This window comes from Diabrotica virgifera, chromosome 2 (genome assembly GCF_917563875.1).
Source record: "Diabrotica virgifera virgifera chromosome 2, PGI_DIABVI_V3a".
In the NCBI taxonomy this organism is placed as follows: Eukaryota; Metazoa; Arthropoda; class Insecta; order Coleoptera; family Chrysomelidae; genus Diabrotica; species Diabrotica virgifera.
In genome coordinates, this window is record NC_065444.1 from 158,178,109 (window position 1) to 158,203,265 (window position 25,157).

Consider the following 25,157-nt stretch of genomic DNA (forward strand, 5'->3'; position numbering starts at 1 on the left):
TACAATCAATAATCTTTAATCTATTTCTTCTTCAGTCTGTTTGAACCCATTCCTGGACAAAGGCCTCCCATAATTACTCCATTATTATCTGTTTTGTGTAATATTTTGGTAGTTTCGCCTCATTTTTGCTTTGATGTCGTTTGGCCATCGTTTCTGTGGCCTTCCTCTACTATGAGTGTTATCTTGTGGTCTCCAATATACAATGTTTCTCGTTCATCTTTTGTTGTTTTGCCATGTTACGTGTCCCACCCAGTTCCATTTCATTTTCGCAATTCTTCCAATTACATCTTCCACCTTCTTTCTGCTTCGCACATCCTTATTTCGCATGTTCACTCAGAGATACTAATAACATAGCTCGTTTGATCGCTCTCTGTGTCGTTCTCAATTTATTGGCTGACACCTCTGTAAGAGTCATGGTGTCCACTCTATAGGTCACAATTGGTAGAATACAACTGTTGAACACCCTTTCCTTTAAATGTATTGTTATATTTTATTTTTCAATACATCACTGAGTCTTCCTACTGCTGCCCAAGTTATTCGGATCCTTCTAGTTATCTCTGCCGTTTGATTCTCTTTGCCTAGTTTGATCGTGTGACCTAGGTATATATTATACTTGTCGAGACATTCGATCTTATTTACTACCATCTAAGTCGATTCTGATATTTTGATTTGTCATCACTTTTGTTTATCGGTTTTCTCAGATTCTTGTTTTAGCTCCTTTAACATGTAGATAAGTTACACCGTTTGGTTGCTTATATAATATACAGGGTGTAACAAAAATACAGGTCATAAATTAAATCACATATTCTGGGACCAAAAATAGTTCGATTGAACCTAACTTACCTTAATACAAATGTGCACCTAAAAAAAGTTACAGCCCTTTGAAGTTACAAAAAAAAAATCGATTTTTTTCAATAGATCGAACACTGTTTGAGGTTTTTTATTGCAAACGGACATGTGACATTCTTATGATAGGAACATCTAAAAAAAATTATAGCGAAATTTGTGTACCCCATAAAAATTTTATGAGGGGTTTTGTTCCCTTAAACCCCCCCAAACTTTTGTGTACGTTGCAATTAAGTTATCATTTTGGCACAATTAGTTAAACATAATGTTTTAAAACTTTTTGCCTCTTAATACTTTTTCGAAAAGTAAGTTTTTTTGAGATATTTCGAATATTTTTTTAAATCCACCACATATTTGTGTACTGTTAAGTACGATTTTAGAGACTTGGTAATAATATGAAAATTTATTTATGAATTACAGTTTGAGGTATACTTTGAACCATATTAAAAAAGAAGCCATATCTCGATAAAAAGTGCTTTATCTGAAAAATACTAACAGGCAAAAAAGTTATAAAAACACTGTGTTTAACTAATGGTACAGCAATAATAGTTTAATTGGAACGTACACAAACATTTGGTTTAAAGGAACAAAACCCCCATAAAATTTTTATGTAAACATATTAAAAAAGAAGCCGCATCTCGATTAAAACTGGTTTATCAAAAAAGCACTAAGAGGCAAAAAAGTTTTAGAAACATTGTGTTTAACTAATGGTACTACAAAAATAATTTAATTATGACGCACATAAAAGTTTGGGGGGGCTTAAGGGAGCAAAACCCCACAAAACTTTTATGGGCTGCACAAATTTCAATATAATCTTTTTTTAGGATGTTCATGCTATAAGAATGCCGCATGTCCATTTTCATTAAAAAATATTTAATAGTTTTCGATATATCGGAAAAAATCGATTTTCATTTTGTAATTTCAAAGGGCTATAACTTTTTTTGTGTGCATACTTGTACTAAGGTAAGATTCAATCGAACTATTTTTGGTCCCAGAATGTGATTTAATTTATGACCTGTATTTTTGTTACACTCTGTATATTATATAAGTACTAAATCATCGGCAAAACTTCACATGGTTGACAGTTTAATTTCTTGAGCACATCTTCTAAAGCAAGAGTAAATAGTTTTGGAAAGATAGTGGCTGCCTATTTAACTCGTTGCTTAATAACTTAAAAACTTGCTTGTTGTTAGACCTTCACATACATTTATTTGCATAGCTGCATTATAGTAGGTATCTGTATTTTAGCAGTATTTTATATCTGAAACCAATCCTTGCGTTATACATTTCTTCTAATACGGCCCAGAGTTCTATGGAATCGATTGCCTAATTATTGTAATCCAGAGATGCCAAACAAAGAGGTTCATTGTATTCGTTGCACTTTTCGATAAGTATTCTTATTATTTGTACGTGTTCTATGGTAGCCTACTTACAAAATCTCATGAACCTGGTTCATTCCTTTGGGGCCGTCAATCTACGAACTAAACGAAGTGAATCAGACATTACTGAAAAGATCAGAATGCACATCTAACCCCGTCGCGCAATTTAGTATGCAATTAAAATAATCGAAACCTTTTAGCATTCGTTTTTTTCTCGATTGCGGAATCCCGCTTGTTCAACAGGCTGATAACTGTCGAATCTATTTGACAGTCTGTTGGTAATTTTGGTAAACAGTTTGTACGGAAATGGTATTAGGCTTATTGGTCTGTAATTTTCGAGTTTGTGATTGTCGCCTTTCTTGTATGGTAAAAGTACCTGAGAATTTTGCCAAGAGATTGGAACAGCACCCCCAAAGAGACGCTTGTTCATTAAGATTTTAACTGCATCCAAAATAGTTTGACCTCCAGCTCTAACCATCTAGTTTCTTACTCCGTAGCCTTCAGGAGTTTTCCTATTTCTCATCTGTGCTAAGGCAGTTATATATTCCTTGTTAGTCAGGTGTTTCCGATCCTACATTTCGATTTCTTCGATCCATATCGTGGGTTTCTGGTTTTGCTACACTGGAAGAGTATAATTCTGTAATCTTCTGAATTTAACAATGCTTACTCCCTGGTTGTTGTCATTTAGAATGATTCCATTTTATTTTCTATCTGATGTACTTGTTATCGCACTTTACTATTTCGAATTTTTAACACTTTTATACTCATGTTTTTCTTTTTGTTATCAATTTTTTCGGTATTGTTATCTCTGATGTCTTGTCTTATTTTTGTTCTTATTGCCTTATTAAGTTCCATATACAAGGTGATTCATTAAGAATGTCCAATCTCTGAGATGTAGATCCTAGACGTCAAAATATTAAAATTTAACCCAAATCACTTAAATAAAATGTGCTTCGTTACTGAGTTACAGGGTGTTTTATTTAAAAATTTGATAACTATTTTTACCCATTACTCTATAACTATGTAATATATCCTTGTCACACTTCGCAGAAAATTTAGTTACCGTACGCCCTACTAAATTATGATAAACAAACGTTTCTGGCTACCACCAGAGGCGTACGACAGGGGATAGTGAATGGTTTACCATTCTCAAATTCTACACCACTGGCATAATTGCAATTTCAGCAAAATATTTCAATTCTTCAATACTTTCTACATAAATAATATACTCTTTTTTCGTAACGATAAAGTTATCAGTTTTCGAGATATTTCAAGTTGAAAATGAAACAGCACAGCTATTTTGATTAATGTATTGCGTTTTTTCAGTTTTAACTTCAAATATCTCGAAAACTAATGATTTTATCGTTACTAATAAAGAATATGTTATTTACAATAAAAGTGTTGGAGAATCTAAAAATTATGCTAAAACAGTAATTCCATCAGTGGCGTAGAATTTACGAAGGGGCAACCATTCACTTTACCCTGTACGCCCCTGGTAGTAGCCACAAACGTTTATTAAACATAAATTAGTAGGGTGTGCAGTACCTACACTTTTTTAAAAGTAGGATAAGGATATTTCAGATAGTTTTAGAGTACTAAGTACAAAATTTTTAATAGTTATTTATGATATAAGTGTTAAAAATACACGTTTAAGGCACGCATGTGAAAGTTTGCAGAATGAGCGAAAGCGAGTTCTGCAATTCACATGAGTGCCTTAAAAATGTACTTTTTAACACGCATATCATACAATATTTTTTCTACAATCGTAATTACAGGACAATATCTACAAAAACTTTTATTTGAACTTGACTGACATTCCAATTTTATATTTTTTTGACATTACATTAAAATTGCATATACGGTCAATACGAACTGCAGTGCCTTAAAAATTTTTTAAAGCACTAGTGCCTTAAAGTAGCATTTTTAACTCTGGTATGGAGTGCTAAATATTGCATTTTTAACACGGTTGTAGAAAAAAATTTCTAAATCAATGATCCCTATTACATAAATATTAACTATTTGTATCCAGTACTTTAAAAGTATTTGGTATATCTTTACAGTATTTGGCAGAATGTGTAAGTACTGTACACCCTAATAAAATATGTTAAAAGCAATTTCTGGCTACAACCAGAGGAGTTTGACAGGGGAAAGTAAATGGTTGACCCTTTCCCTATTCTAAGCCACTGGCGGAATTACTATTTTATTACAATTTTTCGATTCTCCAATACTTTTTATGTAAATAATACACTCTTTGGTCGTACCGATAAAATCATTGGTTTTTGAGATATTTGAAATTAAAAATGAAGGGGCACAATACATTAATCAAAATAGCTGTTCCGTTTCATTTTCAACTTCAAATATCTCGAAAACTAATGACTTTAAAGTTACCAATGAGGAGTGTATTATTTACATAAAAAATATTGGATAATCAAAATATTGTGCTAAAAAAGCAATTCCGCCAGTGGCGTAGAATTTGGGAAGGGTAAACCATTCAATATCCCTTGTCGTACGCCTCTGGTAGTAGCCAGAAACGGTTGTTTATCATAATTTAGTAGGATTTAACTTACCTAGATCATCTGCCAAATATGATAAGGATATGTCAAGTAGTTTTAAAGCACTTGGTAAAAACAGTTATTAAATTTTTAAATAAAAAACCCTGTAACTCAGTAAGAAGCCACATTTTATTTAAATTATTTGGGTTAAATCTTCATATTTTGAGGTGTAGAATCTACAACGCGGAGATTGGACATTCTTAATGAATCACCCTGTATACTAGTGAATTTCGATTTATGTGGCTTCTGTCCTTAGTCATCTTAAATGGGAGTAATACAGAGACGTTACTATTATACAGGGTGTTTCATTAATAATTGTCCATATAGTAACTGGAGAAACCATAGCACAAAATACGAACTTTTAACCTAAATCACTTAAATAAAATGTGGTTCCTTACTGAGTTACAGGGTGTTTTATCTAAAAATTTAAAAATTATTTTGGCTCAGCATTTCAAAACTGTTCGACGTATCCTTTTCATATTTGGCAATAAATGCGCCCATAAGTGCGTACACCCTACTAAATTATGATAAACAAATGTTTCTAGCTACTACCAGAGGCGTACGACAGGGGATAGTGAATGGTTGACCGTTCTCAAATTCTACGCCACTGGAGGAATTACTATTTTAGTACCATTTTTATATTCTCCAATACGTTCTACGTAAATAAGGTACTCTTCATTGGTAACGATAAAGTTATTAGTTTTCGAGATATTTGAAGTTAAATACGAAACGGCACAGTTATTTTGATTAATTTATGATATGATTCATATGATTAAAATTTAAAAATTATTTGTACCCAGTACTCAGTACTTTAAAACTATTTGACGTATCCTTATCATACTTGGCAGAAAGTGTAAGTACTGTACACCCTACTAAATTAAGATAAATAAACGTTTCAAGCTACTACCAGAGGCGTACGACAGAGGATAGTGGCTGGTTTACTCTTTCCAAATTCTACGCAACTGACGAAATTGCTATTTTAGTGTAATTTTTTGATTTTCCAATACTTTTTATGTAAATAATATACTCTTCATTCGTAACGATAAAATGATTAGTTTTCGAGATATTTGAAACTAAAAATGAAGTGACACAATACATTAAGAGGAAACAGTAGCGATCAACAGGTAGCAAAAACGCGTTCCAAGATTGCGGCTGTAATTTTGAATATTTTTTCGAGATATGTGGCACACGTATTCGTAATATAATAGAGAATGGCGGTACAGAGCCCAATTTGAAAAATATATTAATATGTGGAAATTACTCTGTAATTAAATAAAATATTAAAAAATCGATCCTGTACCGCCATTAAGAAGAACAAGAAAATACACTTTCTTCAAATAAACTTTTTTATCCGATGCCTAGATTTTGTGTCATTTTGGAACTACTAAATTTTTTTATTTCATTAGTAGTTCCAAAATGACATAAAATCTAGGCATCGGATAAAAAAGTTTATTTGAAGAAATTGTATTTTTTCGTTTTTGTTAATGGCGGTACAGGCTCGCTTTTTTAATATTGTATTTAATTACAGAGTAATTTCCACATATTAATATATTTTTCAAATTGGGCTCTGTACCGCCATTCTTTTTTATATTACGAATACGTGTGCCAGATATATCGAAAAAATATTCAAAATTACAGCCGCAATCTTGGAACGCGTTTTCGCTACCTGTTGATCGCTACTCTTTCACCTTAATCAAAATAACCGTGTCGTTTCATTTTTAACTTCAAAGATCTCGAAAACTAATGACTTTATCTTTACGAATGAAGGGTATATTATTTTCATAGGAGTATTAGAGAATCCAAAAATTGAACTAAAATAGCAATTTCGACATAGGCGTAGATTTTGGAAAGGGTCAACTATTCACTTTCCCCCGTCGTACGTCGTACAGACAGAAACGTTTGTTTAACATAATTTAGTAGTTTGTACAGTGCTTATACTTCCTGCCAAGTATGAAAAGGATACGTCGAATAGTGTTAAAATGCTGAGCAAAAAGAGATTTAAATTTTTAGATAAAACACCCTGTAACTCAGTAAGGAACCACATTTTATTTAAGTGTTTTAGGTTAAATCTTCGTATTTTGTGCTAAGGTTTTTCCAGTTACTATACGGATAATTATTAATGAAACACCATTTATAGAGAACTATTATCATGTGGGCATTTTCCACTGTAGTTGTGAGTTAAGAGATTAAATCGTAATTCTTCTAGAAAAATAAAATCGACCAAAAACCAAAAGCTCTCTAAGCGATTCAATTGTGATGAAATTGAGCTGCTTTGTATTCGATAAATTAAATATTTGGAATCGTCTTAATGCTTTTGACGGAAAACTGGAATTATGGATCCGAAATATTGTATCTAATGAAGAAAAAACAAAATCCTTAATCTTGCCATGAATACCGATTAATTACCCTTATGAGCCACACTTTAAAAATACTAGGTACTCAAAGGTATTCAACAGCATATAAATTAAAAAATAACAAAAAATATGAAAAAACAATGCGAAGAACAATAATTAGACAACACACAGTTTGGATTTAGAGGTGGAATGGGAGCAAGAGAGGCATTGTGCGCAATGACGGTACTATTAAAAAATGCAGGGAATTTAATAAACGGGTCTACCCCAAAACCCAACAGCCAAAATACCGACAGCCACAATCCCGACGGCCAAAATCCCGACACGCCAGAATCCCGACAGGCCAAAATCCTGACAGGCCATAATCCCGACAGGTTTGATAAGTTTCTTTTTAACATAATATAACTACATTTATTTCTTGTTTTTTGTTTATTGCCATCTGTTTTTTATTTTTTGTTACTAAACAAAAGTATTTACCATTTAATATGAACTAATTTTCTAAATAAAATTTCTAACATTGGTATATGAATTAAATTATTTTTTTGCCAGTATAAGTCCAATAATATTATATGTATAATCAAATCCTGAATTCAAGTTTACTTTCATATAATAGATATTATCATGTCACTTACAACCTTCCATTTCAGTAAATATAGCTTTTATATTATAAAATGTGTTTAAATATTTTTTTTTCTTTTAATATATATAATAATTTAGTACCCGTACTTATTAGTAAGTATTGCAATTTCAATACTCTATAATATGATTTGGTATTGCATTTGAAAAGGAAACAATAAATATTCAAAATGTGGTGGTCGGAATTTTTACTTATGCGAGGATTGTTGCATATCGGGATTTTGGCCTGTCGGGATTCTGGTGTGTCGGGATTCTCGCGTGTTGGTGTTTTGGCCGTCGGGATTTTGGCTCTCTCGGGATTTTGGCTGTCGGGATTTTGGCTGTCGGGATTTGGGGCGGCACCGATAATAAACAGGTATTCATATTATGTTATATAGATTTCCAAAACGTTAACATGGTAATCTCATATATGCATTGAAACACATACAGCTAGATCCCAAGGATATTAATTTAATCAACTATCTATAGTACAATAAAACAGCTGTCGTACGGGTGAAAGATAGTGAGACAAGCCAAGTGAAAATTCAGATAGGAGTCAGACAGGAATGCGTGTTGTCGCCACAATTGTCTATTTTATACTCCCAACTAATATTTCAGGAGACACTATGGGAAAGAATTGAAGGTGTAAAAATTTGAGGGAGCATCATTAATAACATAAGATTTGTAGACGATACCGCAATCATGGCAGAGAATATTATAGACAAATTCTCCTAGAAATCATTAACAGAGGAAGCAAAAAAGTGAGACTAACAATGAATATAAATAAAGCCAAATATAATGGTGACCTCAAAAAACCCTGTTGACAACATACATCTGGCATTAGAGGGTAAACCGCTAGAGAGGGTCGACAAGTATATGTAAATACCTCAGAGCAATTATAAACTCATAATTAGATTAATATGAGAAAATAAAGGTCAGAATTGAAATAGCTCGAAAAGGATGTATAAAATACACGTCAATGTTTACAAATAAGAACTTGAGTATGACCATTAGATTGAGGTTCGTCACATGTTATGTTTGGTCGCAACTACTATATATGGGGTAGAAGCTTGGACACTAAAAGTTCAATCGGTATAAAAATTGGAGGCATTCGAAATGTGTCTATATAGGCGTATTCTGAAAATTCCTTGGACTGCAAAAGTCTCAAACGAAGAAGTGATAAAAGGAATTGGACGTGGCAGAGAGCTTATGAATACAATTAAAATAAGAAAAGCATCGTATCTGAGCCACTACTTCGTAACGATAATTACTCTCTGCTACACGTCATCTTGCAAGGAGGAGTAGAGGGGAAAAGGGCTTGAAAAAAAAATAAATCTTGGCTGAGGAATATCAGAGTTGGACTAACGTCAGTGTTGAACAGATATTTCACGTTGCAGAAGATAAAGAAGCGTTTAAAGAAGTGGTCGCCAACCTTCGTTAGAAGACAGCACAAGAAAAAGAAGAAGAGTTATGTTCGCGAACATAGATGCATGTCTTAAAACGTGTAGGCCTCTAATATCTTCACGTGAATGTAACCTTGTTTTGTAACAATTTAAAATGTTTATGGAATATGATTTTGGAAAATACTTTCTGGCGGATATTAATGTAAGTACCAGCTATGGTTAGAAACTTGTTTCAAAATCCTACCGAATGGCTCTTAATTACAACGAAAGCAATCTTTATAGACCTAACGTAAAATAGCAACATCAAAATAAAGCTTTACAGGCTCTCTAGATCCATGTTTTCGAGGTGGATCAGTCCTCCATTCTTCTTTTTCTTAAACTGCATTACATATCCGGTTCCAGCTCCTTCTGTCTCTTGCTTTTTTTTCTGCATTTCTAATTCCCATGTTCTCTAGATCTCGCTTCACCTCTTCCAGCCATTTGGACCTCGGTCTTCCTCTTCATCTCCTTCCGAGCGGAGACCACTTTGTCACTATGTTTATAATCGCTTCTTCTCCTGCTCTCCATACATGCCCAAGCCACCTCAATCTTTGTTTCCTTATTCTCCTGACTATATCCTGCCCCTTCAATTCCTCATTTATTTCGTTATTTCTTCGACTCCTGTATTCACCCTCTGCTGTTTTTATTGGTCCTAATATTGCCCGAATTATTTTTCTCTCAGTTTTCTCAAATTTTCTTCATCTGTCTTGGTCATTGTCATCACTTCTGCTCCATACATTAATGTCGGTCTAATTAACGTTTCATAGAGCCTTAATTTAGTTTTTTTTGTTAATATTTTGCTTTTTATCATTTTTTTGTTGGCTTGGAATGTTCTATTTATTGCCAATGTTTTCTCTTTTATTTCGTTTTTTCTTGTTCCATCACTTGACAGCATGACTCCTATGTACTTATATTTACTTACTTCTTCAAATTTGTATCTTTCCACTTTGACCTCATTATTAGTAGGATTTTTTCCTAATCTTAACATTTTTGTTTTGTTTTCGTTAATACTCAAACCCACTGTTTTTCCTTCTTGAATGAGTTCCTCTACCATTTGCGTTAATATATCTCTTCTCTTTGCCATTATCACAACGTCATCGGCATATGTTAAAATTTGACCTCCTCTATTTCTGAGTGTACCTTTTTTAATTTTTCTGGTAATATATTCTATAGCCATGTTGAATAGTGTTGTGGATAAACTATCACCCTGCCTCACTCCTTTGTTTGTTTAGAACTCTTCTGTTTCCCCTATTTGCGTTTTTACACTCGCTCTGGTATTGCTCATCGTCATTTTTATAAGTTTTCTTAATTTAGGCGGTACCTGTAGCGTTTTTAATATTTCCTATAGTTGGTTTCGTTTGATGGAATCAAAATCTTGTCTAAAATCAACGAAAAGTATTTCTAAGTTTATGTTAGCTTCGTTCGCCTTCTCCATTATTTGTTTTAGTATGTATATCGCATCTATTGTGGATTTTCCTTTCCTGGATCCACATTGACATTGACTTATCTTATTGTCCGCTGCTCCCTGTAATTCTTTGTATTATGTTTGACAATACCTTATATACTGTACTCAGTAATGTTATTCCCCTGTAATTTTGACATTCTTGTTGGTTTCCCTTTTAATGTATCGTTATTATTTGGCCTGTTTGCCATTCTTTTGGCATTTTTTATTCTTTACAGATGTTTACTATCAGTCTGTGTATTTCCCTATGCAACGGTTTCCCTCTTAGTTTTATGAGTTCGCTGTTTATGTTATATTTTCCGGGTGCTCTTCCGTTTTTGTTAATTTTAATGATTTCGATTACTTCTTCGAGTGTTGGCTCATTCGTTCCATTATTTTCCACTCTTCCTTCATTTATGTAATCTCTTCTGTTTGATTTTCTGCCAGTAACTCCTTGAAGTGTTCCATATAGACTTCCATATATGGTTGATCTTGTGTTACTATTTGCCCTTGTTTATTTTTAACTCCATTTACTTTTGGTATGAAACCCCTGTTCTGTTCTCTGATTTTTGTGTAGAATTTCTTGGTGTTCTGAGTCTTACTTTCCGCCTCAATTTCCTCCAACTGACTTTCCATGAGTTTTCTCTTATATTGTCTTATTACTTTGTTGCTTTTCTTTCTTTTTTGCTCGTACATGTCTCTATCTTCAGTTTTATGAGTCCGCATCCACTGATTTCGTGCTTTTACTTTTTCTTCAACTGCTTCTTTACACTCTGTATTGAACCCGTCCTTCTTTCTTGTAATTTGCTTCGTCCCTAATGTAGTCTCAGCCGTGTGGTTAATTGCTTTCTTAATATCACCCCATATTTCTTCGACATCATCTCTTTCCTTATTCAGTGCGGCAATTCTTGTACCTATTTCATCTTAATACTTTTGTATCCCTTTTGCTTCCTTTAATTTTGCGATATTCCACCTCCAATTCCTGTCTTTCTGCCTTTTCATTACTTTCGTCTTTTGTCTCAGCTTTGCTACCACCAGGAAATGGTCTGAATCTCCGCATGCACCTCTGTAGCTTCTCACATCCATTACACTTGATTGTCTTCTTTTCGATATTAATATGTGGCCTATTTGTGACTCTGTTTTTTGGTCTGGAGAAATCCATGTGACTTTGTGTTTTCTTTGATGCTTGAACATTGTACTGCTGATAGACATATTATTTCCTGTCGCCATGTTGCATATTCTGTGCCCGTTGTCATTCGTTTTCTCATGTATTGTATGTTGGCCCGCTATTTGCTGTATATAATCCTCCTTTCCTATTTGTGCATTAAAATCGCCCAATATTAAAATCACATCTTCTTTTGGTATTTTTCCTAGCTATTCTTCCATAGTGTAGTAGAAATGATCTTTTTCCTCCTCTTTTGCATTTTCTGTCGGTGCATAAACATTTAGTAGGGATATGTTTGCCGGTTTAGCTTCAATCCTTAGGTAGGCTATTCTTTTGTTTATTAGTCTGACTTCCATTATTTTTCTCTCATATTTCCAATTACTATGAATCCTACCCCATGTTGTCCTTGCTTTTCTTCCCCTGAGTATATGAAGGTACCATTCTGTTGATCTATTTGTCCTTTCCCTTTCCATCTAATTTCCTGCAGTGCTGCTATTTCCACCTTATACTGTATCAGAACTAATGTAATTTCTTCCAGTTTTCCTGCTCTAAGTAATGTTGTTATATTCCATGACGCTACTCTTATAACACCACTCTCTCTTTTTTTCTTTTTTGTATTAACTTTTCTTACTTTTGTTTAGCTAATCTTTCTTGTTCTCATATTCTTTTGTATCATTGCCTTGTCCATTTTTCTTGCTGTTGTCGTCATAATGTGTCTTCGTTCCAATTCTAGTTTTTTAATGTTTGATTTACGTTTACTTTCTTTATTTTTTCTCTTGGATCTAGTTCTGTGTCTCCGTTTGGTGATCTTCCACTCACTGTTCTCGTTGAAGTTTTCGTCTTTGTAGTATCTCTGCCATATTATCTTCTCTAAAATCTTCGGAATCGCTGTTCCATCTTTTGACCTGGTCTATATCGTACTTGTCTCCGTTAATTATTAACTTATTATATTTTATTTTTGCGTTGTACTCTTTCATCCTTGCCTCTTTCATGTGTTTTTTAAGTGTTTTGCATTGTTCGATTATGGTTTTTGAATAGTCTTCATTAACAAACCATTTCGAGCCTTTTAATTTCCATGTAGCTTTAAGAGTTTCCGTTCTTTTATTCCCACTTCTTAGCTCTACCAGGACTGGTCTTTCAGAATTTCTAGTTTTGTCTCCTATTCTTCTAATTTGTGTGACCTCTTGGTTGGCTTTGCAAGGTATTTCCATTTTGTTAATGATGTCTTGTACTTTGTTTACCAATATTTGCGTGTCCTCATCGCTTGTATTTTCAATGCCGTGTATTATCAGGTTTTTTCTCTTCATATCCCTTTCTATTTGTTCTATTCTATTTTTATGTTGATGCAGCTCTTGTTTTAGAAGTTCATTTTCATTCTTAATTTCCTGATTCGTATTTTTTATTTGTTCAAGCTCACTTTGGATCCCGTCTAATTTTTCTTCTATTCTCATTCCTCTTTCTTCCATTTTTTCTAGTTTTTCCTTCAGTTCCTTTATAAATTCGTCCATTTCTTCTTAGTGAGATTTTCCACAAGTCCCGCGTCTCCCGTACAGTTCGTGTTAAAGAGATCTAGCTTACCTTGCTTCTTTCTCACTTTTCTTTTTTTCGAATACTTCTGGAGTCGCCTCTGTATTTTGGCGTTTGCACTGTCAGCAACAGTTCTTATCAGAACTTGTTTTTGTTCTCGAATTAAATAAAATATAGATGTAAATAAATGGTATATCCTTATTGTAATAATGGACAATATATGGAAATTAATTAAATCTATTAATTTTCAGAACTTACTTTTGGTAATCAGAAAGCCTGATTTTTCACTTAAACCCTAGTGTTAATCACTTAAATTAAGTGACTTTATTTTCGCTAAAAATAGCCAAGTTATTACGAGTGTACATTCGACGCTACTGTTCTCAGTAGCCCAATTCCAAAACATAAAAAGTGTTTAATTTGGTGATAAAACATTTTATTTTATATTTTGGAATTGGGATTTTTTAGGAATTTTGAGTACGGTTTCAGGACATTTGCACTGGAAACAGGAGCGGTTCATATATTATTATTACTTCAAACATCCTACCTTCATAAAACTTGATTTTCTGAGGTGGCTGATTTGAAGAGAAAACACAAGGAAACATCTAGATGTAGGAAAATAACTTGAGTGCCAATTTGTAATATTAAACCTTCTGTCGAGATCCAAGGGGCATTAGTAATACAAAGAAATTAATTCAGTATTTCAATAATATTTTTTCTTCTTCGCCTTCTTTTGTTCTACGCCACCCTATGTTTACGAAGAGCCATAAGAGACGCTCTCACAGGTTTTCAATCGCTGTTCAAAAGACATACTGAATACTTGAATCAATAACGTTTCTGATAAAGTATTTGTTTACCTGATTCCCAAGTGTGTCCTAATAATTTTAGATGATTCCGTTACTTCAAACGGATGCGTTCCCTTGTTATACATGTTAGACATTACATGTCCTGACATCTCTACTATTATAGATAATAATCTTTAGCTACATAACAAATTCGTCACTGATTTGTGTTATGTAGGTCATAGATATAAAATAGGAAATGTTAAAACTACAGTGATTACTGAAATAAAACGAGTAATGATAAATAAACAGTTTCTGCTTCTTTTATACTTTCAGCTGTTGGCTTTTGCTGAGCCAACAACCTTCTTTATCCTTAAATTTTGCTGAGCCAATCTTGACCACCTTTTCGTGGTCAAGACGCTGCGATTACATTCTTGCTCCCTCTTTTCGTTCAAACTTAGACTTTGAAGTTGTAGTTACTTCTATTATTTTTTCTAAGTGCATCTGGGTAAAATGCAGATATTAGATTCTTCTTCTTCTTGATGTACCATCTCCTCTAAGAAGGTTGGCAACCATCACGGCAATTCGCACTTTCGATACCGCTGCTCTAAAGAGATCAGCAGAAGTGCAATTAAACCAAGCTCTCAAATTGTTTAACCAGGAGATGCGTCTTCTTCCGCGACTCCTTCTACCCTGATATTAGATTATATATTTGTAAAGTGAAATTGGGAAATTATTTTTCTTGTCCTCAAGATCAATATTAAGAAAGTTGAAATAAATAAGAATATGTCAACAGCAGTGGTGCTTATTCCTATTCCTATCGATAGCGGGGTAGGACGTCTGTTGCTTATAAAGAAAGAATGGATTTGGTTAAGTGTCCCCGTGATGTTTAGTTTCTAAATTTTCATTTTGTGGGATGCTATTACTTTTTTGGAACAATCTTTGGGAATGAAATATCTTGGGAAGTTGTTTTGATAAAATGGATCCCTTCAATAGTTCTTATTAGATACTGGTCGATTTGATCTCTGGTTCGGTTATCATCGGATGGACGATTGGCTAGTTTCTTGGAAATAGTTCTCTCTAACTAGAGTTTTCGTGCAGTTATCTACATTGGGTATAGTACATTGGAATTGTACCTAGCTGAAACACATTGTGTTATCGCATTTTCCAGTATGTGTCGAACTATTTGTTGTTAACCTTTTTAGGTGGTATTTTGGGATCTGGTAGATCTTAAATATTGTGTAAGGATTTTAGTGGAGTATAAGAAATTGAATTATTATTGGCATTGTATTTGGAATAGGGGTCAACAAGACAAGAATTCTTGTCTTGATAACAACTCCTTGTCTTGTCTTAAGAAACAATCAAGAAATTTTAAAAATCTTGTCTTGACGTTTTCTTGACATCTTATATCTTGTTTTGACTCAAGAAATTTCAAAATCTTCAAATTTGTTGATTACCCGGTCCGGTGACTCCCCGGCGACCTTTTTATTGCGTTGCGTGCTAACACGGCCTCCACTGCCACTGGTTCTCAACCCCGGGGAGTCCACGATATGCATTTGCTTCCTGACGCAAGCAAAATTAATGTGCAGTTGCATGCTTTATCCCTTTTTGGTTAAGTAAGGTTAATATTACAAAGTGGTAGTCTGTAGATAGCGGTTTTGTTATATTTTTACTGCGACTTAAACTTAACAATGTTTGCAAGGCCATACATTGTAAAATTACTACAGTCGAACCCGCTTATTAGAATAGCCTTTGTGCAAGGCAAAAATATTCTTATAACCGGGATATTCTAATAACCGATTATTGGTGGCTAGTCGAAATAAGTGTTACCGAATATACGTAATAATATTATTTACATACTATGCCAATGTGTAGTTTTACATACTATGCCAATATGTAGTTTTATTACATACTATGCCAATATGTATATCATATATGTACCTACATAATCAGTGTATGTAAATGGTTTTAGCTCTTTTTACGTCAATAATACAGTAGTGTAACTAGTACTTATCTATGTATGTGTTAAATACCAAATTACATTACATGCATGTGAATGAATACATTAGGTAATTAATATGAAATGTATGCAATATGTAGATATGTAAATATTTTCTTATTAAAATGCATATATAACAAAATTACTTTTTCTTTCTTGAGAAATTATTGGTAATTATAGCTTTTTCGTTGTTAATCCGTGTGGTCATCCTTAATCCATTGGTTGAATAGAAGTTTTATTGGCGTCAAGCCTTTAACAAAGCCATAATTCACATCTTGCAAACAAGTAGGTACTCTCTGAGCGAATTCTAAATAAACTGCTTCTAACAATTTTATAACAGGCAATAGTGCCTTTGTGTAGACAAATAAAAATTATTTTATGACCCATGCATTTGTCGGCCATGCTAAAGATCGAATTGGTATTCGTAACAAAGTAATAAATATTTATTACCCTAATAATATCTAATCCAGCACTACAGGCCGTTGACGACAAACCATAATACCAAACATAATTTAAATTTTTAGTAAATTGTAAAAAAATATATTCTTTGACTGCAAAATATGCTAATAAGCGGTATTATCTAGTTAGATCCTATTCCAATAAACAGATAAATTTATTAAGAAGTAAATGGAAATGTTTCGGGAACTTGAATTTATATTCCATAAACCGGGATATTCCTATAACAGGGATTCTAATAAGCGGGTTCGACTGTATGCCAAAATTAGATGTAATTTATAGGAATAAAAGGCAGATTTCGAGCATATAGTTTAATCAAATCTTGCCCTAATATACTTTTGCTAACTTAGCATCATCAGGGGCATTTCGTCAAAATAGGAAGATATCCCAGTAAAATGTAGATAACATTTTTGTATGGCAAGAACCTAATTTAAAGAATTTTGCAACTAATAAGTAACATTAAACACACACGGGACGAAGGACAAACAGGTCGTCCAGTGTAAGTTTAATGTTATTTATTAGTTGCAAAATTCTTTAAGTTACGTTCTTGCCATACAAATGTTATCTACATTTTGCTGGGATATCTTCCTGTTTTGACGAAATGCCCCTCATGATGCTAAGTTAGCGAAAGTATACTTGGACAAGATTTGATTAAACTATATGCTCTAAATCTGCCTTTTATTCGTATAAATTCCATATATTCGAGCATTCAACCTACTTCCAAAATTAGATGTGCCTATAAGATGACACTAAACAATCAACCTATTGTGACCAACAACCATAAAATTAAGAGAGTGGTGGAATTTGTATAATATCTGGACAGCATAATTGACTGTACGATGGTACAGAGCGAGATGTGCAGGAAATAGTTAATAAGGCTCGTAATGCCTACAATATGCTAAATAACATATAGAAATTCAGGATCTACCTAACAATATCCAATTAAAAATTTTAAACACAATGCAAAAGCTGTGTTACTATATGGCTGTGAAACGTGCAAGATATCAACACCAATAGTACACCAATTACGAACAAGTTTTCATCAATAGACCGTAACAAAATATATTTCTTTATTATTTCTTTGTGGGAAGAAATTGGAGACAAAAATTTATGGAACCCGTGGGGAAAATTTATGGAACCAAATCAGCCATAAAAATGTTATTAAGCAAATAAGGCGAAGAAAATGTAGATGGCTAGGTCACACACTCCGTAGACCCCAAGATGGCATTGCTAGGATATAGCTAGAGTGGAATCATCCTAAAAATCAGACCTAAAAAAAACTTGTAAAAGGACAGTACTGAACTAAGGGAAATAAATGGGAAAATTCTGGCTTAAAATCAAATATATTGGATTGGGATATAGTGTCGAACCAACCAAATATCTTCCGGTTTTACCGGAAATTACCTTTAACTTATGTAATTTAAACGGACGCTGTGTATTTCTGCAGATTTTAAATGAACTTTTAAGATAATTTTTGCTTATAGAAATCAATATGATATTTAGAAAAATAATCTAGAATTGTTAAGTAAATTTTTTTATTAAGGGGAAACAGCAGCGATCAACAGGTAGCGAAAACGCGTTCCAAAATTGCGGCTGTAATTTTGAATATTTTTTCGAGATATTTGGCACACGTATTCGTAATATAATAAAGAATGGCCGTACAGAGCCTAATTTGAAAAATATATTAATATGTGGAAATTACTCTGTAATTAAATACAATATTAAAAAAAACGAGCTTGTACCGCCATTAAGAAGAACAAAAAAATACACTTTCTTCAAATAAACTTTTTTATCCGATGCCTAGATTTTGTGTCATTTTAAAACTACTAATGAAATAAAAAATTTTAGTAGTTCCAAAATGAAGAAAGTGTATTTTTTTGTTCTTTCTAATGGCGGTACAGGCTTGTTTTTTTAAAATTTTATTTAATTACATAGTAATTTCCACATCTTAATATATAGATTAAGAGCCGCTATAGGTGAAATTTCTTAATCATTTTAGGCACGATGGGACCGTATAACTTAAATAGTAGAGCCTAAAAGAACAGGTTTGAACACTGTGCCGTCACTTTTCAGTGGCACATGCGTCGACAGTGGCGCATCAAACTTTCCACTTATGGACGGGATAAATAAATTAAAAGTCACCCTCCCTTACTAACAGAATTCATTTTTTTTATTTTTTTAAGTTATATGTGATTAACACATAAGATTCAGCCCAATTTTAACCCACCACTCCCTTCCCCCTACCCCCACCATCAAAAACTTCATTTTTCGTTTTTATTTTTTTTTCTGGGATGCAATCAATTTTAAGATTTCAAAAATTCCACACGCATAGTTGAGGCTTTTATAAAACATATCTATTTTTTACAGACCCGTAGGTAGAGTGTACATAACCTCAAAAAATTAATTTTTTGAAAAAAGCATATAACTTTTTTTGGGGAATAGCTGCAGGTCTAATTTTTTCTTAATCTTGTGTGTTTTATCAAACACTATATTTCTAATTTTTTTTAGATTTTTCCGTAATGCTCGCCACCTTCAAGAATCCGAAAAACTGCTTTTTGGGGGGTTTTGGGGGATTTTCCCTATTTTATAGACTTCATAATGTATCAAATCAATTTCGATTTTATAGGATATATGTAACTTGAAGTAAGTGAGTCCTTTAGAATATTTAAAAATGGGAGAAACACGTTCAAACCCCCCAAAACTCCCTTAAAAAACAGTTTTTTGGATTTTTGAAGGTGACCAGCGTTACAGAAAAATCTGAAAAAATTTAAAAATATATTGTTTAATAAAATACACAAGACTAAGAAAAAATTAGATCTGTAGCTGTCCCCAAAAAAAAGTTATATATTTTTTTCCAAAAAAAAAAAATTAAAAATTTCTTGTGGTTATGTAAACATAACCTACAGGTCTATAAAAAATAGACGTGTTTTATAAAAGCCTTAACTATTCGTGTGAATTTTTTTAAATTTTAAAATTGATTGCATCCCACCAAAAAAAAATCGAAAAATAAAGTTTTTGATGGTGGGGCAGGGGGAAGGGGTGGTGGGTTAAAATTACGATGAATCTTATGTCTCAATCACATAGAACTTAAATAAATGAAAAAAATTGAATCCTGGTAGTGAGGGAAGTTATTTTTTAATTTATGTATCCCGTCCATAAGTGGAAAGTTTGATGCGCCACTGTCGACGCATGTGTCACTGAAAAGTGACGGCACAGTGTTCAAACCTTTTCCTTTAAGTTCTACTATTTAAGTTATAGGGTCCCGTCGTGCCTAAAATGATTAAGAAATTTCACCTATAGCGGCTCTTAGTCTAATATTTTTCAAATTGGGCTCTGTACCGCCAATCTTTATTATATTACGAATACGTGTGCCAAATATCTCGAAAAATATTCAAAATTACAGCCGCAATCTTGGAACGCGTTTTTGCAACCTGTTGATCGCTACTGTTTCCTCTTAAGAAGGTTTTTGATCTAATCACGGTTCCAATTATTGTGAAAATGTGCAAGGGTGTTGTTCGCATTTACTTTTTATTATCCACCTGGCAGAAACGCGGCCAATATTTTTATTTACTTATTTTTTAAAAAAATTTCGCATTTATTAGAATAATAATTTGAGATGGTTGTTTGCATAGAGAACAAAGATAATTTTTGTTTTTAATGTAAGTTTCAATTACTCCACTGTGGTTTCCAATGTGATATTAGTTGATCCTCTTCTTCAATATATTTCAATATTGTATTACACAATATTATTTTCATTGCAAATTTTATTTTTTCTCACCACCAAGCCAATGTTGCGTTTTATGTTTTATTTCTATTATTATCATTCAGCAAGTTAGAAGGGTATTCACCAGTTACAAGTAAACTTTGATTATAGTTGTATGATTCCTTTTGGTAGATATTTTTCATAGTTCATTGTCATTGAATACATTTTCTCACATCTTTTGAATTGAGATAATGTGGCTATCATATACATACAATGTTAGAGTAACTCTACCCGTAAAAACGCTCAACACAGTAGAGTAGCAAGTAGAGTGTATAGTAGGTGGTAAAGTAGAGTGACTAGCAACATGTGGCAAAGTAACTCTACTCTACTACCACCACCACCGCCAAAATGTCCACTCGCCTGCGCACTCTACCCATGGAACGTGCTCAATTCAGACTTGTTTACACGGGTAGAGTTTTGAGGAGAGTAGAGTAGCGAGGAGAGTAGACTTTACTCGCTACTCTACCAAAAATGGCTTGATACCGTTCACACGAGGAGAGTACAAGTATAGTACTGATGCTAGTATAGTGAACCCGATTTTTTTATTTTTGTATTTTTAAACACTCTTGATTATAAGTGCACCTTAAACTCCTAACTTGTTGCTTGAGATCGTTTACTCCAAAGCCCCCCTTTGCCATTCTTTCGACGATTTCATCGTCAGCAGCTTGCCTCATACTTGTATTTCTGTAGTGTACCCTACGTAAATTTCTTAAATGTGGTATTCGTCATACAGATCTACAAGTTTTAAAGTTTCATCTTCGGTGAACTTCATTTTCACTATTTACACAAAACACAATTCCATCCGGAATGAAAGCGTCCCTATGTACTCTCATACCTACTCTACTCTACCAGAATTGAGCGCGTTCCATGGGTAGAGTGCGGAGGCGAGTGGATATTTTGGCGGTGGTGGTGGTAGTAGAGTAGAGTTTCTTTGCCACATGTTGCTAGTCACTCTACTTTACCACCTACTATACACTCAACTTGCTACTCTACTGTGATGAGCGTTTATACGAGTAGAGTTACTCTACTCTATCAAGTACTTGTATCATTACTCTACCCGTGTAAACAAATCTGAATAGAGTAGAGTAAGTAGGAGAGTACATAGGGACGCTGTCATTCCGGCTGGAATTGTGTTTTGTGTAAATAGTGAAAATGAAATTCACCGAAGATGAAACTTTAAAACTTGTAGATCTGTATGTCGAATACCAGTGTTTATGGAATTTAGGTAGTGTACACTACAGAAATAAAAGTATGAGGCAAGCTGCGGAGGATGAAATCGTCGAAAGAATAGCAAAGGGGGGCTTTGGAGTAAACGCGCTCAAGCAAAAAATTAAGAATTTAAGGTGCACTTAAAATCAAGAGTGTTTAAAAATACAAAAATAAAAAAAAATCGGGTTCACTATACTAGCATCTGTACTATACTTGCACTCTCCTCGTGTGAACGGTATCAAGCCATTTTTGGTAGAGTAGTACTTTACTCTCCTCAAAACTCTACCCGTGTAAACAAGTCTTTTTATTTATTTATTTAGCGTATGGCTACATCACAGTTTTTGTACTTAAATAAAAAGAACAATACATTGTAAATAAAAATATATAATTTTACATACAAAAATTTAGTTGATATATTTAATCGACTGCCTTTGTAGGATCTGATCGGTCACTCTTCCGTTAAATGTTTGCTCTTTTCATACCTTCGATATTAAATTGGCACGCTCGTATCCTATAGTCCATTTACTAGTAGTTGTCTCATCTTTACTTACTTAAAAAAACTGTGATATCTTTCTGCTAGGAGATCTTGAGGAAGATTGTCTGGCGCCTCTTGTGCTAGTCCAATTAGATTATCCAGGGTGCACGTACAGTATCATCCTACTGACACGAACTAGCAAGCGAACTAACAAGTCTTAAATTCTACATTATAGTAGAGTAAAGTAGGTAGAGTTAACGGCTGCTCTAGCAAGTAAACTACTTCCAGCTAAAAAGCATGCTATAAAGAGTGTACTGTGTACCGTTTAGGGATGGCGGTTTTTGACAAAACACCGGTTTTCGGTTATACCGGTTTTTTTTGCTTACTGTTTAACCTGCCCGTTATAACCGGCCAAAAAAACCGGTTTTTTGAAAAACCGGTTTCCGGTTTTTTTAATCCAATAGGTTACAAAGATACATTAACAATACACTTTAGTTTGCGATACTCCATTCGACTTGACATCAATATGATCAAAATTATTTAGTACTATCGAAAGAACATGTATTATGTACTTTTAACACGTTTTTATATTTGTAGAATAGGTACATTTTAACTCATTTAATACTTCCTGTTGAGTGTATCGTTTTGAAAACGTAGCGAAATTCTTGGAGATTCGTATTCGTAATCAGTAATTCGATATTCATAGTCAGAGCATTATTTTTGGTAATCAGAAAAAGTCATTCAACCACTTTCAATGTCAAGAGTTAAGTGTGAAAAATAGATGATGTTTGCGTCTAATTCAACCAGATCACTTCTTATGTAAATATTATGATTACAAATACCTTGTCAAGGAAATATTATAATAAAAGTTAATAATTGTTTCTGGCTCATGTGAGATTGCACTTTCAGTTTGCTTCTGTATTTTATAAAATAAAATAAAATTTGAATTATGGTTTTGTTTGGAATAATTACTTGAGAATAATAATTATGATTGGGATCCGAAATAATACCTAACCTAATCCTAATCTCCGTAAAAACCTAATAACCGGTTTTTACTTTAAAAATAAAAAACCGGTTATAACCAAGACAAAAAACAACCGGTAAAACCGGTTATTGCGAAGTAAAAAACCGGTTTTAGGTTTAAACCGGTAGGTTTTTCCCATCTCTAGTACCGTTAACTCTACTAAAGAGAACAAGGCTGTGAGATAAACGGCTACTCTAGCAAGTAGACTGTTTCGGCTAAAAAACATTACAGTGTAGTGGACGTCCAGGTCTACTAATGAAAACGAGACTTTAGTTATAACTCAGACATTACTTTTATGTCAATTAAATATAATTGTACAGATTATGCAGAAAGTTGTAGATACGCGACTTTAATTTTCAAAAATGGCCTTACTGACTTTGAAAACATTAAAAAATCATGTCCTTGCGGATCACTTCAAAATACATTTCGAGTACAATATATGAAGATCCTTTTTTCATGTTGGCACAGTATGTATTATCTTTATAATTATTGAAGCAGAATGACTCGTGTTTAAAATAAATTTTACATAATTATATTACTATCTATTTATGTAATATTTTTTGTTTATGTTAAATAACACAATAATAAGTAATTATGATGAGATCATAATTAAAAAGTAGACATTTTTAATTTATTTAACCAACTTGACAAAATAAATTCATATTTATGTGATGAAAAAATAATAAATTATAGAGTGGGGAAAGTATTGTCGTAACCAGAAATAATCGTTTCTCAAAATGTCTCTATTAAAATCCTTTTTTATTATATAGTTTTACACAATTACTGTTTTGGGATTTAGTCATAAATATATCGTAAATAAATGTTGTCCATTAGAGCTTCATTAGAGTAGAGCTCCATTTTCCCGGCCCCTTTTGATTTCCCGGGAGTCGGGAGCCGGTATTAACGATTATTTATCTTAATTTAGTAGGTTGTACAGTACCTACACTTTATGCCAAGTATGATAAGGATACGCCAAATAGTTTTAATGCACTGGGTACAAATAATTTTTAAATTTGAATCATATGAATCATACACCATAAAATTAATCAAAATACCTCTGCCGTTTTATATTTAACTTAAAATATCTCGAAAACTAATGACTTTTCGTCAAAAAACGTTTCCAATGAAAAGTAGATTATTTACGTAGAAAGTATTGGAGAATCTTAAAATTGCACTAAAATAGTAATTCCTCCACTGGCGTAGAATTTGAGAAAGGTCAACCAGTCACTATCCCCTGTCGTACGCCTCTGGTAGTAGCTAGAAGCGTTTGTGTACCATAATTCAGTAGGGTGTATAGTAGTCGCACTGTCTGTCAGGTATTAAAAATGTACGTCGAACAGTATTAAAATGCTGAGCAAGAATATTTTATAAATTTTTAGATATAACATCCTGTAACTCAGTAAGGAACCACATTATATTTAAGTGTTTTAGGTTAAATCTTCGTATTTTGTGCTGAGGTTTCTCCAGTTACTATATGGAAAATTATTAATGAAACACCCTGTATAGGTTCAGAGATGATCCACCATCACCGTACGTCCGTTTCGGTCTCTCCAGACAGGGCTGGCGATAACGGGCCTGCAAGGGATGCACTGCAGGCGGGCGCCCCTATTCAGGGGGCGCCAAACTGAGTTGTTCTCCTGGTGCTATAAAAAATATCAATTTAAAAAATCGAAGGGCGCCTACGCTAGTCTTGCAGGCAGGCGCCTTATACCCTAGCACCGGCACTGTCTCCAGACCTCTTTAGTGGCGCTGAATCTGAATCGAAACGAAACCAAGCTATCTATTTAAGCAAAATTATAAAAATAATTCGCGTATCTGACGCTCTAGCGACATTTATTAAAGAAATGAGAAGTCTCAAATGTAAACAATAAAACTGAAAATTCTCTTGGAACCCTTTCTGAAAACATCCTTAATCTCTGCCTTTTACAATTTATAAGGCAAGAAGACGAAGAATCAAGGAGACCAAAGGAGACGAGAGAGACCGAAACGGACGTATGGGGATGGTGGATCATCTCTGAACCTAAATGAAATATAAGCTGTCTTTATTTTTTCATTTTACTCATATTTTGAGTACACGGAATCAACTTTAGTTGGAATTTTTCCTAGACGAATAGACGAAATGTGATTGCATATT

General features: G+C 33.4%; 1 protein-coding gene across 2 annotated transcripts in view; it reads left to right on the forward strand.

Moving 5' to 3' along the window:
• Window positions 1-25,157, forward strand: part of LOC114330641 (probable RNA-directed DNA polymerase from transposon BS) — a 212,038-nt gene that overhangs the window by 10,993 nt on the left and 175,888 nt on the right. The window lies entirely within an intron of this gene.